Genomic DNA, 15,028 nt, shown 5'->3' with positions numbered 1-15,028 from the left:
GAAATTCCGTGTAGCAGTAGTTGCGCGGTCTTGCGATAGATGGTGCTGGCATATGTTAGATAAGAACAGATGTATGCGTTTAAGTAAGACAGAATGATTTATATTATATAATATAATGTAAAAACTAAATCAAAGATGTCACACCACTATTATCGAATTTGGAATTAAAAAAGTCTGTACTATCGATCTTGATTGAGCTGGGTAATCGGTTTAGCATCCCCTTAAGGGGGTAGGATAAAGGTCTATAACTGAGAAACCCATTTAGTTGAATTAATTTCTTGTTTGGATATGGACAAACAAATTCTTGATTAATACAATAAAATAATTCAGTTGAAGCGAAGCATTTGATTATTGTGACATTTTATTTGTTTCTAATAAACAACTTTGTCAGATGTCAGTATTTATCAGAAACAAGTAAAATGTTACAATAACCAAATGTGTGGTTTAACTAAATTATTTTATTGCATCAACTAAGAATTTGTCCATATTTAAACAAGAAATTAATTGATTCAACTAAATAGATTTCTCAGTGTAATTACAAAACCTTAATTTTAATAAAAATTAAAATAACTTGTTACTTTTTTACTATACACAAATGGGTATATCAAATGAATTTATGTAATGTTTTTAAGAAGTTACATGTTACAGTTATACTTCTTTATTACGATCAATATTATATAAAAAAATTAATCTCCGGGAAAAAGGCCTAAGTAGAATTGTGCCATTATTCCCCTCAATTAGAATACACCACACTTCAAAATCACGAAGTATCTATTATTATTTGCGAAAATTCACATATCGCTTGGAACTATTTATTTTTCGAAACCATGTTGCATCGCACTTGTAATTTACTTAGCTTGAAATCGATTTTCGCAGAAAAATACTATGGATTAAATGCTACACGATACATAAACGCTGCAAAAAAGCGGACGAACGAAATCGGCGATTTCCACTTCGTTGATAATGTGCGCGCGAACAGAATTCGCCAATATGCTTTAGCAAAATGAGGTGGACTTCCTGGTGAAATCGCAGATTTAGATAGCCTGACACGCGATGTTCGGCGACGTGTTATTCCGAAGAATAACCCGACGAGAACGCAGGTCGAATGTTGCCTTTCAAACGAGCAGCGACATGGCTCAATTACACGGAATGCGCGTGTGGCTTCGCGTACCGTGAAATTGCGTTATCGTCGCCAAAACGACCGCGACAACACACGTATTTCGCGCCCGTGTCCGCCATAAATACCGTGAACGGCTCTTAAAGACACATTTTTTGCCACTTCCGCGCGCGTGGCGCATTCGCGCCTTTTAACGACGTTTATCTATCTCGTTATTCCGCGCGAGTAATTATAATCTCATAATCGTTTATGAGATTCGATCGTAGAGAACAACCATAAATCGCGATAAAATGCAGCAACAATTTTCAACGCTAGAAGTACCAACGTTTCTAGAAGATCAAACGAATAAATTACTGCGAAAATAAAGAAAGTGATGAAAAATCAAATATTTAATCAATATATAGAACATAATTATTGAAAAATAAAAAAATTTTAGAATATATCTTTTATATAAGAAATATATTATTAATTTAAATAATAAAAACCATCAATAATAATGCTTGGTATTTTCAGTGTTAAGATATGAAATTGTCGATATTACTGGTCAGTAAGCTCTCCAAATTGGTTGTACAGATTACAAAATTCTTTTAGATAATTAAAATATGCACACAAAAAATAAGACATGAAACAATCAATTTGATTAGAAGATCGAAAAAGTTTTAAAAAATGCATTTATTATCATTGCAGTTTTAAAATTTTTTTAGAATTTTTTCGTTAAATCTATCTCGCATATTTTTTATGAGTATTTTAATTGTGCAAAAGGCTTTTGCAATCTGCACATCCAATTCGGAGAATTTTCTAATCTGTAATGTCAATAATTCACTTTGAGTTCTCCATAACACGCTGAAAATTCGCGTATACAAATTTCATCGCCTGTCGCATAATATTCAAAGTTCAGCAGAATAAAAGAGCGAAGTTGCGAAACACAACGTTTTAGGAAGATTCTTTTTGTGATGCTAAAAACTGCTTCCAACTATGCTGAGATCTCTGAAAGGTGTTATCGTAATTTCCGGAGCGGTGTCCGACTCAAATGTAGAAAATTATAGAAGCGAAACAAGGACGGTATCACGAACAACGGGATATCAGAATTCTCGCATGGCTACTCGCATGTTGTACTCAGGATTGCTTTTCTCTCCCTCTCTTCTGCATTTTATACGCGTGCACGATGCGCTGTACACACGCGTATATATTTGGGTAAAATACAAGCGCAAACAATCCTTAGTAAAACATAACACAGTGGAAAATTTCTCGCTCGGTACCGATGTTTCCGCCGGCACCCGTTTTCCCGTGGCCATGTACGTGCATCGCATACGCAGATATTGACACAGTCTACTTGGTATTACCGAGCACTCGTCTCCACGCCTTATTTTTCGTAGTCACTGCCGAGGTAATCCCAAGTGGGCGCAACCCGCTTCCGGGCATCCTCAGGCTCTCCAAACACGAAATTGCCCATCAGACTCGGGGTATCGGGTCCCTCGACTTCCATCCCTCCGTAAGTACTTACATTCGAATACGGGCTTTCTCTCGTCCCCGGGATATCTTGTCGTGCACTTGCCTTTTCCCCTTGCGACTTAATCGAATCGTTACAATTCGGACTATCCTCCCGTTATCATGGATTAGTCTCGTTACTGTGCCTACTCTCGTTAGCGTGTCTGTTCTCGTTATAGTTGGCTAACTCTCGTCAGCGAGATCCGTGATATCGCTCACGTGGGATATGCAGGAACTATATATATTGCCTTTTTTCTCGTCCTCTCGCATTCTTTGATCAATCTGGAATTTGGCGAATTACTAAATTCGTCGACAAACGGCATATCAGTCTTTTAAAATGCGTAAATTTTCCTGTTCTATACTTGAGCTTTTATCATTATTATATCACATGCAATCAGCACTTTTAGTTGCTGCATGATATGCATTTTTCAAATATTTTGTGGTGAAAAAGCGTGTAACTGATTACTCGAGTTATTGGGATTTGCTCGATTTTTCTTTTTAATTTTTGAATGCCTTGATAATTAACTCTCAGATTCAATTTCAATTAGAGCAAGGCTCACTTTACGTAGTTTAAATAATCAGCTCCTTAATTACATTCTTGCAGCTTCACATTTATTAGAAATCTCTTTTTTTTGTCTCTCCTTTTCTCTGTTAATCAATTATTTATCTTTCTTTAATGGATTCAATATTTAAAATATTTTTTTATACTTTTAAGCAAGAAGGATACGGTGGAGAAATTACACAGACAATACTCTTCTGTATATCTAATAGATTTTTATTCGAATAGAATTCTTTTTTTGCTAACTACTATTGTACAATAATTTCAATAAATTTAAATTTTACCTTCAACTGTTATGAAAGTACATCCAAGTTTTAAAGTGTTCTGTTTAAAGTACAGAATACGAATGGGAATACGAATAAGAATCTAGAATTGTTTTCAGCTAGTCACTATTGTGTACAATAATTTCGATAAGTTTAACTACAGCTATGAAAATTACACCTAAGTTCTCTCTAAAACGTTCTGTCTGAATTACAAAATGCAAGTGAATCGCCTTACAACAATTGATAGGAAAAGTTCATAGTTTCTTTACCCATACAATTTAAAACCTCATAGTACCAATCATACAGATTGTACAACCGTCTAAAATTTTCGCTTCGGATTCAAATAACCCCCGTTGCTGTAGTCGAGGGTTAATAACGATGGTATCTTCAACAATAGTGTCTGTTAAGATAATTTGCAACCTCATATTGCTGGTAATTAACATCGGTGTTGTTATCGTTCGCAAGACTCGCTTGAATGGATACTACTAGATATATGTATGATACAATTAGCCGTGATCGTGTACGACAAGGGTATATATACATTTGCAAACTAACGTTTTTATTCAGAAATATTATACCACCGACCGATATTCGACCGATGGAATCGATTATATGTGTACTATACGAGATCTTATATTTCATGCACATTTCGTGAACTTCACGGACTTAATTGCATAAAATCTAATATAATATAAGATAGTTGTTTGTAGCGATATAAAGCACAAAATTGGCTACTTGCTATATGATATTGATTACATGTCATGTACTGTGTTATGTGCCTGTGCAGTAAACACCATGTTTATATTAATATCGAAATTGCCTGTAACTCTTGCATCCTCTGTGATTACTATATTATGTTACGCTCGACGCGTTTATCAGTGACATGGTTGATTACATAGTTCGTCGTAACTATTAATAAAAAATTCAGTTGAGAGAAATTGTACGAAATTAATAATATTCCTGTCGAGTAAAAGTCTCGTTACTTTTCTATTTTACAAAAATGCATCAGTATGTAGATCTAAATAAAGTGTTATAATTAACTTTCTTAGAAACTGTTAGGAGCGACAAAAAATGTCTTACGATTGATTTAAAAGTTGAAAATGAAACTTTCCGAAGGAAATTAAAATACAAATTTTCCCGAGAATTAAAATGATCATCAAAAATTTAGTATTTTTATAGAAGGATTGAAGAGATGGCGTTGTAATAAATAAATAATACTGTTGAATTCACAATGTCTAATTGTATTCAGTTTGAGTTATTTTTAATCATTTCTATAAGTTATCACTATTCCTACTCGATATATCGTTAATTTAATTAAAACAATGGAGTACAATTTAATTGAAGAACGTGTATTAATTTCGACTCAAAGTTAATTTATTATTTATCAAGCGCATACGTTAATATGAACGTTATTTATTTTGAAACCACAGAAATGGATTGATTTACATTTTAACACAGAGGGAAGTTAAAAATAATGAAATGCTATTTAACTGAAGTTTGAGTTACTATTGTTCCTTTGATATTTAACAATGAAAAATATGAAATTATCTCGTAAATTTCAATCTTTATTCTACAATTAATTTCTAGATAATTATTATTTTTACACACATAGAATAAAAAGTAGAATGAATTTGTATTTAAAAGAACATACTGTTTTATATAAATAAAAATCAATAGAGGCTCGTATAAGCTAAATAATTCCAGAAAGGATTTTGCTATTTCCAATAATTTTTAGATTGCAACGCTTTAAGCCGTAAAATACAAACAATCCTGTTTGTATTTTAGTATTGAACAAATTATTTTTTGCAAATTTTCTCTTCTAAAGTAGCGTTTCCTGTAACACATTATATTAATTAAATTAACACTAAATTAATACCAATGTTTCTCATCATATTCATTTGTTAATGGCCGTTAGGACAATTAATTCAATATACTGTGTTTAATAGCCATTTCGCGGGTTCTGTATATTCACTTGGATATTGAAAATGCGTATATGTACAACAGAATTTCAGGGGAAATATGTTACGTATTATATGTAACGCAAAGTTCTGTGCAAACAGATGGGCGTGTGCATGTATTCACATATTACGTTAGCTGCATAGTTACGAGCACGTGTAAATAATGCAGAAATGACAGGTCTTTTAGTTCATTGCATTGCATAAAGAATTTGTATTATATATATTCGCAAATAAATCTAAGACTGCATCAAAAGACCTCGACATCTTGATATTTTTATGTTATATTTTTACTCTTTTAGTGCAATCTGAGTTTTTTGTTTGTCCCAAGTTTTTTACCGTTTTACGTTGTTAAAAAAATTCAGGGTTTTTAGCATATCTTTATATCAATAGTTTTTTTAATTCAAATGTTAGCTCAAAACCTATATTTCACGAAAATTTAAATTTGAGCAAAAATAAGAGTGAAATTTGAGAATAAAATTTCGCTTGTATCTACAAAAAATGACCCAGATTTGGAACAAAGGGTTCAGCAAGACTCTTTGTCTGAAATCTGGGTCATTTTTGACGACATTTCACTTTCAAATTTCGCCCTTATTTTTATTCAAATTTTAATTTTTGTTAAAACAGATACCTTTTTTAATTTGACTGAATCAGACATTATAATTCTACCCATACAGCACAGAATTTGCAGTAATCGCTGCAAAATCTCTGCAATATTGCTGCAACTTTTGTGCAACTTTGTGCAACTTTGTGTAGGAGTACCTAGCATGCTCTATATACATGAGTAAAAGAATCCTTGGAACGTTTTGTCATAAAGTCCAAATTGGAACTTCTCGTGCGTGGGGAAAAACGCGTGACAGAAACGCAGACGTTCGCCTCCAGAATGCGACACGAAATGTCGAATATGCCATGTGCACGTGCTTGAGAACCGCTGTCCTGTAAACCTAGTCCGCAATGGGCGGATCGATGGAATACGAAACCGAAACTGTCACAGTCTGCAGGGACGGAGGTGAGGACCGGGTGGCTTTCATTTGTTAAAAGGCCGCCGAAACGCCATTGTGCCATCTCTCGAGAGTAAAGCCGGGGAAAACGATACGCGACGGTTTGCCGTTTGGCCGTTTGATTTACCGGTAACGGGACGACGCCTCTATGTACATTCGAGTGGTAACGCCGATGTTGCGTTCGTCCGTCGAAGTGCCCGTCGAATCGATTTATTATTTAACGACCCCGAGCGCGTATAGGTTACGCTTATTCGCACGCGCGTATATATACATATGTACATTTCTGAAAGCGGGCGCGTAAAAAAGGGACCTCGGGATCCGGATAATCGTTTGTCATCAATTATTGACGGAGCGCTTGTTTATCATATCCACTCCATCCGCAATCTCGTTAATTCATCATCAATTTCATCGACACCGTAGATACCACCCGGCCGTATACTTTTCACAAAGAGATGATTTATCGCCATTTAACCGCAATTACACGATATGCTGAGGTACCGCCGTCAGCGAGAGGGTGAGACTATCGATTACTCAATTATCTGAAAACAACCCCGACGGATAGAACGACCGTAACATGGAAAATAACGAGAAGGGAGGAAGGGGTTTATTGCGCGAATGTGTGCAAGAAGGTCGCGAGAATGTAAGGGAGCGTATACGAAACTTGGTCGAAGGTCAATGGCGGGGTGAGCTTTTTCGATGCTTTTACTACTTTTCCCACTTTTTAGCATTCCGGCTTGTTTTTCTCAGAAACTTGGAACTCACTCACTTTTCTCCATCCCACGCGTTTGTTCGGCACGCGGCAGCCGCGAGTATGCCTTTATCGAGTACGACGGCGGCGGCGTCCCACCTACCTCACGAGAACGGTGATAAGGTTACGCTAAGAAATTGCTTCCCGCAGGCGGATGAGAGAGAACTTTCCCCGACGAGAACCGTGCATCTCTCTCTCGGCTCTCCCCAGCCTCCTTCTTCTCCTCCTCATCCTCCCTTCCGTCTACTAAATCCAACTCACTCTCGCCTCGTACCAGCTACTTCGCGATTTCTTCTTGTTGCTTTCCAAACGTGCCTCTTTCCACCCGCGCTCGATCCCGTCCGGTTTTACTACGCGAGATGTCGATCAGCGCCAGGAGAAGAGTCGAGGATTTACGCGAAGTCGATGCCGGAAGGAGTTTTACGCAATCGTTACTTTGTCACGGGAGAAATAACGACTTGCGTGATACGCAGCCTTTCAGTATCGAATAGGGGATTTTGGTGTCACTATTTATCTCGCATTTTCAGATTTTATCAAACTTCCCTGGATTTTATCGGAGAAAGCTGCAGTAGAAACTTTGAAAACTAAAACGCTTGCTGTTAAGTATGATCGGAAATTCTGTTTTATTGGAGAATTTTCTGTTAACGTTCTAATGAACAGTTGTTTATTTTAATGATTAAGGAGATGGTATCAGAGGATTTGAATAATTAATGATGTTGTATGAAATATTTTATTTATCTATTATCTGGATTATCTGTGTGCGTGTGCCTAGATTCATTATTACTTTATTAACTATAAAATGTTAAATTAGAATTGGAAAAAAGAAATAAATTAAATTAAATGAAATAGAATCTATAAATGAATAGATAATTCTCTTAATTACTATTGATTACCAATAGATACGAACGGACTATAAGATACTCACACTGACGTGAAAACACCGCTGCAATTGCAGTCCGCAATTTCCAATAAACTTTCAGTATTTGCTTTGGAATTAGTATACCTTGATCAGAATTAATCCGCGTGCGATGAACAAACTCGTTAAAGCGTCTCAGTTTGCTGGAGTACCACTCTTGGAGTGTACTCGATATCGCATCCGATATGCGTGGCAGCGCCGTATTGCGTAATGCAATTACTCGCGTAGTTATTGTCTGTAACAACACTTCGTTCTATTTATGAATCAGTAGTGGAGAAGTCATTGCGGGATTAAAATCATCATTATTTTAACGAGAAGACAGAGAAATTTAACCAGATTACTTATTCGTAATTATAACGACGTGAATGGATAATACACGCTGTACGTCGTGCTTTTTAATTCTTTAGTGTTAATATTTTATTGATATTAGAATAGACTTGGTCAAATTATGATGATCATTAAATAATTGTGTGTGGAACAAAAATTTCTTCTAAGTCTAGAATGTTTTATAATTATAAGTCGACTTCAACTTATTTTATATATTTTTCCAAGTAGCGAATCTACCTCATAATAAAATAATAATTTGAAAATTTAATTCTTCATTAAAGTTTCAGTCTCAGTAAGAATCTGAGAAACTTTAGGTCAGAATTAAATAATTTAATTAGTATCTATTGCTAATCATATTCTCTGTTTTTACGTTATTTACGGTAACAAATGATATTATAGCTATTAATAAATTATTAGATTTAGTCCCTAAAATATCTTTTTGAGCTTGAAAAATACAACGTTACAGAAAAAGAATTCTATTAAAAAATTTGAGAATTTCTAGTAATTAGTAATTTCTCGAGATATTACTGTTTTATAAATATGATTGATATAATGATAAATTAATTAAGATCAACTGATATTTGATGTCTTTTGGATCAAGTTCTGCTTCATTCTCTCGTTGGCCGATCTTCTCTTCGGTTTATTCTACGATAAGCGGCAGGTGCGCAGTAACATAAACATTTTATTACATTATTGTGCCGTTGTGTGTTCAAGCCGCCGAGCACGAAGCTAATTGACTTTCGCCGATAACAGTTTCCCGCAATAGTTTCCCGATATCGCGCGAGAGCTACAGCAGAAACTTTCACGGGATTCGAAGAGATTTCGTTAATTGATCGATATTTATTTAAAGGATTCTAGTTAGAATCGTACATGTAATAACAAAAATTTACGATACACCTACAAGAGAATTAAAAATGGTTGTAAAAAGTAGCTGGATTAACAAATAATAAAGAAGATAAAACGAATAAAATTTTATTACCCTTTATATAAAATATTGATCAATATTCGATAAAAAGTAGCAGTCAATTCAAATTGCAACATTTTTATGGCGATTCACATTACATTTATTTATATCCTTATGAAAAATTTATAGAAATAATATTGACTGACATTTATTAAATAAAAATTTTAATATAATCGTTAGAAAAAATATAACAGTGTATTGTTAGAACTGAATATCGTGTACCTTTATTTCAAGTAATAATATTTCTTCCAATTTTGAGAAATATTTCACAATTGTTAATTTCATTTTTTTTTTTTATTAGATTACATCTGCATAGTAAGATCACTTTGGTGATATAATCCAGTTATAAAATTAGAATGTAAAATTAAAATTACAGAAAAAGTTTCCGTCTCTGAATTTTAGTAGTGTCACTAGGAGGAATTCTTATTGTCTATGAATTAAAATGAACAAGAGAATCTTGTTAAATCTCAGAAATAACTTTACTAGCTTATGTCTATATTGTAAATAAATAATATTTTTCTTCTAAGTTTAGTTCTCGGAGTTAAGAAAATAAATTTGGTCTGCTTTTTGACGTCGTTGATGAAATGGACATAAGAGAAATGGAAAGATAAGCTATAGGTACTTACGATTTCCTGCGACGTCGCAGGAATCAAATACACGATGTGTCGTCGAGTATTTCTGGGTTAAATCCACAACGAAGGACAGAAATAATGCGACGAGCTGTCGACTCTCTCTGAAAGCGCGATAATCGACGACCCTGTGTTCCTGGCCCGTTGCATCGGATATCAGTCGGCGCGAAAATGTCAGTGCGCCAGCACACGGTAACTAAAAAAGGGAGACAGCAACGCCTATATCCACATGCTACCGAAAATCGAGGGCATAAATTAATCAACCGGGCGAATCTCGTGGACCGACGGCCTCGTTTATCGACATTTTTCACCATTCTTCTCTTGTTTTTATTTTTCGAGAAAATAGGTTCTATTGAAACAGACGTGAAAACTAAGAATTGCTTACTATTGCAAAATGAGAATTGTACAGTAATTCGTGTTTTGATCTACTAGGATTTATTAAACAAATAAAAAAATATGTCTTTATTCTTTATTTTTGCTTTATAATTTTAATTAACATCTTCGATTACGTATTTTGCTGATGTCATCTTTTCATTGAACGGAATTCCGTACTGTATATATCATATATTCTCTCTCTCTCTCTCTCTCTCTCTCTCTCTCTCTCTCTAATTTATAGATATTTTATTTACCTGGGACATAGAAAAAAAATGGTATTTAAATATCTTTAAATATTTGATTTTATATAATACGATCTTTATTAAATAAAATCAGACGTTTATTAAATAAAGATATATTATATGTCTAGACTATTCTTTTATTCTAAACTGAATATATATATTTAGCTTGTCTAGTCAAGTTCAAATGTAATTTTTTAATCAAAACGTGATTTCACCGAAATGTGATTTAATTGCTCTAGATGTGACCAATTACATTTCTCATTTTAATTTTAGTCAAATGTTTATCAAAGTTAATTTTATCCTTATATTTTTAGGATATTATATTATTTATTAAAATGAGCATAATTTTACAGTAATATTATATTTATAATGGGGATGAAACATAAACAAAAAATATTGGCAATGTACATCCTTTAAACAGTTTAACTCGGGATTAAACTTTAGCAGTTATTCAGTGGTCACTTTGATGTCTAACTTGGACGTAACTACTTAACTGTTAACTTTGTGCATTAAGTAACTAATTTGCATGTTTTAATGTATGCATTATGCCGAGTGAGTAATTAACCCGGATTTCTTCCGCTTAATTGACTACTGTGCTTCGGGCTGGTTAAATTTATCTGTATATACCATCTCAAAAAGGATTTTAGATAACAAGATAAAAATATTTTACGCACTTAATCTTACTGCGATGTTTATGCAGTATAAAAAACAATATTAATATTTTAAATCAATAATTTATATTTTTCTTTCTTAATTTAAATAAGATTACTTTATTATTTTAATACAAATAACACACATATAAATTTAAGTTTGTATTTTTATGCGTTTAGATCTTTATGATGTTGTGTATACGGCTTGCAACATTAATATTCTAGATTTAATTTTTCACTTAAAAGTAAAATATATTCCTTTGTTGACACTAAATGATTGTCTGTATTGATTCTATTTCATGATAGAGTGAAAAGAAATAATATTAGATCCGGAAATCTTTTCTCTGAATGTACTTATGAATTTTTTATTGAAGAAAAATTTATACGTTCTATGATTCTTCAAATTCTTTAAAATGAAATCTCATTCTAAAGAGTAATAAAAATTGAGTCGGTCTTGAAAAAGAATGGCTCACTTTTCAATCTTTAAGAATGAGAGAGAGATTTCACTCTTTAAAGCGACAACTCACTCTAAAAGTTTTATAAAGCACACAGAAACTTTTCTTGAAACTTTGAATAATGTTTATCAATGTAAAAAAATATTATGCAAATACATCTAATTGACGCTAATTTGAAATATCACATCAGCTCACTCTGTGAGGATCTATTTGATTACCTGAGTCTCTTCGAAACATATGCTTCATCGGGTAACCACGTACAAGCACCGTCGCCGGTAGCTTTTACCGCGGTCATTCGTTAAAATCGTCGCGCGTTGAATCCGTCGATAAATCCGGCCGTAACGGCACGACCTTAAATTAGCGGATTAAAGTCGCATTAACTAAATGCGAGATTGACGCGGTTTCTCCGGTTTCTCGTGTACCTGTACGCCACCCGGTTGCCGCCGCGTTTGTGTGTGTATATCCTCTCCTGCCAGGATCCTGTAACTTCCGCAGCAGCGTGCTGTGACTGAGACATGGTTCCCTCGAGATCACCCGGTTGAGATTTACGAACTCCTGCTCTGTATCGCTACCGCTGCCGATTTATACACGCGCGCGGCTCTTCTCCTTCGACTTCATACTAGTCGTTCCTTTGAAAGCCAAGAGAGGAGAGAAACTGTGAAAACCTTCGTTCAGAAACAGTTTTTCCATCCGAGGGAGAAACGACGACCAAGGTAGAGCTGCGCGCTGCGACAAAACGCGGTACGTTTTACATGATCTTTTAACACCTTGACTCCCTCATGTTTGAGCAATCAGTTTTTTTCCACAAGAGAAAATATCCCGCGAGGGATATTTTCTACGCTGACCGTACTGACGTTAAGTATAAACTTTCTAAAATAACTTTTAGTCGACCTTTCCTTTGACCTTTTCTTAAAATTTAAAGTAAAGTATAATTATAGAATTACATATTTAACAATGAGAATTACAAAGTTCGAACAAATTGCTCTTCAAAAATGCAAATAATACGAACTTCACGAGATAATTACAAGTAAACTTTGCTTCAATAGAGTATTCTAAATGCATTAATTATCGGCATTAATTTATCGGATGATTATCTACAACCCTTTTTCTGAACTCTTGAATGTGATAATCTTCTATGAAGGCTTGCTACTGTTTCAATTCACGTACGAAAATATAGAGGTGGCGGAGCAGTGTTAAGGTTGATACGCGCGCTGAATACATCCTTTGGATTGTCACATTGAACCCTCTATGTACCCATAATGCCAGTACTATAGCTTCGCATCGACGAGCCCCTTTGTGCTCGTGCGATATCGAGTTCAAGCACAACGTGCTTGCTAGCAAAGAGGAAGACTATGATAGCGAGTATTCGTCTACACATTTCCGTGGCTTTCGGCGGTTTCTGCACGGAAAGAACGATTTTGCTGAAATGTTAACAATTTAGGTAGAAATAGATTTGAAAATAATTTTGTTGGATTAAAATAATTACGTAGAAAACTGAAGCAATACTGCAACAAGTTTTAACGTCGTTTTGACTAATAATCAGTTTGAACATTTCACATAATTATTTTGATGATTCCAACAAGATTATTTCGAGATCTATATTTAGCTAAATCTTTTAATATTTTAGATTTTTTAGAAAAACCATGTGAAAGAAGGGAAAAGAGAAGATGGAGAAGAGGGAGAAAGAAAGAAAGGAAGGAGAGAGAGAGAGAATTGTAAATTGTTTACAAATAGAACTTGTAATATTTATAGCAATTCTATTATTATATATATACACTATAGGTATTTTCAAACATTCAAAATTTGGCATATCGATTATTCGGAAATACTCGCTGAACAATGTATCTGTTAATATCTACAAACTCAATTAATTCTGGATTTAAGATATTTTGTCAGAAATAAAAGAGAAATAATCATTCTTTTTGTTGAGGGAAAGTATATGCTACCAAAATATTCGATCGCTAAGTAATCGAAATGATCAATTAGACTATTGTTTTCGATTATCGGCTTCGTTCGCAAGTAATATAATCAATTGTGACGTTCTGCTATTTATGGAAAACCAGATGAGGAGATTGGTCCGGTTTTGGTTTTGAATAGTGCATTTCGATATTGTTCAGCAATATTGTTACGAAAGTGCTCCTCAGCAGGCGAGATGTATTGAACCGATTGTATGCGGTTCTAGGAGAGCGGTCCTTAGGAGACGAATCAGTCGGATAACCGATTGCGGCAATAATGCGCGGCATTGTGGATCGTTCTGGTCGCGTCCCTTTCGATGGATCTACCACCGCTGCTGAGTCCAAGATACACGGCCGATTGCGAGTCAATACCAGGATGAGCGGAATCCTGATACGACCTCATATACCTGCCTATCTGGCTGCACGTTCCAGCAACAATGGTGCATTACGTCCGTTTAATCGATGATAAATCACTGGCCGATATCCGTGACCGATAGCCGCTCTACCTTTCGAGGCCAACTTTGGTGAAAATATTTATCGGGCGCAAAATGATTTATCCTATGCGTTCGTCGCTGGCGTTTTGTTATTAATTTTCGATCTCATAATCCCGATAATCATACAACTGACAGTTTCGTCGATAACACGTGATCTTTTTAAGAACCAAACGCTTTCAATCGTGTCATAATCTCATCAATTTAATATTCAATATTTTAATAGTGCATGAGAAGGTTTTGTTCAAGTATCTAGAAATTTAGCTAGATATAGATCTGAAAATAATTTTTTTGGATAATCCAAATAATGTGGAAAATTATGTAGGACTTTCAAACAAATTGTTATTATGTAAAAATGTTTTGTAACATTTAGCATACTCAAAATTCTTACTTAATTATTTGGAAAGCCCAACAAAGTTTTTTCAGATCTGTATCCAACTAAATTTTCAGTACTTCAGCAAAATTGTTCTTTTCATGTGCTTAAAAAAACTTGTTTTTATAGTTTACACGCTTCATAAATATGTGTATGAATGTGATGGATTTTAAGAGTTGATCTCTCGAAGACATTTGTGCAACAAAATTCATAACAAACAAGATGGGGAAAAACATGACAATCGATCAAAGTTTTGCGCGAAGAGGAAATCGACCACATTTCCGACAAAGAATGCATCTCTGCGGTAGATCCCCAGATCCCAATCTCTCTGAGACACCCTGTACACACAGTGTTCCAAATAGCCTCCCTCCCATCCCTTCTCCCTCAGAGGGAGACTCCATAAAGACTGATTTACGCGCTGGATTTATGAAGACCGTTCGGTTTTCTAGGCAGTATTTCACCGATGGCGGGTCCTTTTTTTAACATGGACCTTCAATTTTTTTTCCTCTTTCTTTCTCTT

This window comes from Trachymyrmex cornetzi, unplaced genomic scaffold, assembly GCF_001594075.2.
Source record: "Trachymyrmex cornetzi isolate Tcor2-1 unplaced genomic scaffold, Tcor1.1 scaffold5, whole genome shotgun sequence".
In the NCBI taxonomy this organism is placed as follows: Eukaryota; Metazoa; Arthropoda; class Insecta; order Hymenoptera; family Formicidae; genus Trachymyrmex; species Trachymyrmex cornetzi.
The sequence above is the reverse complement of the archived record's forward strand: the minus strand, read 5'-3'. Positions refer to the sequence as shown.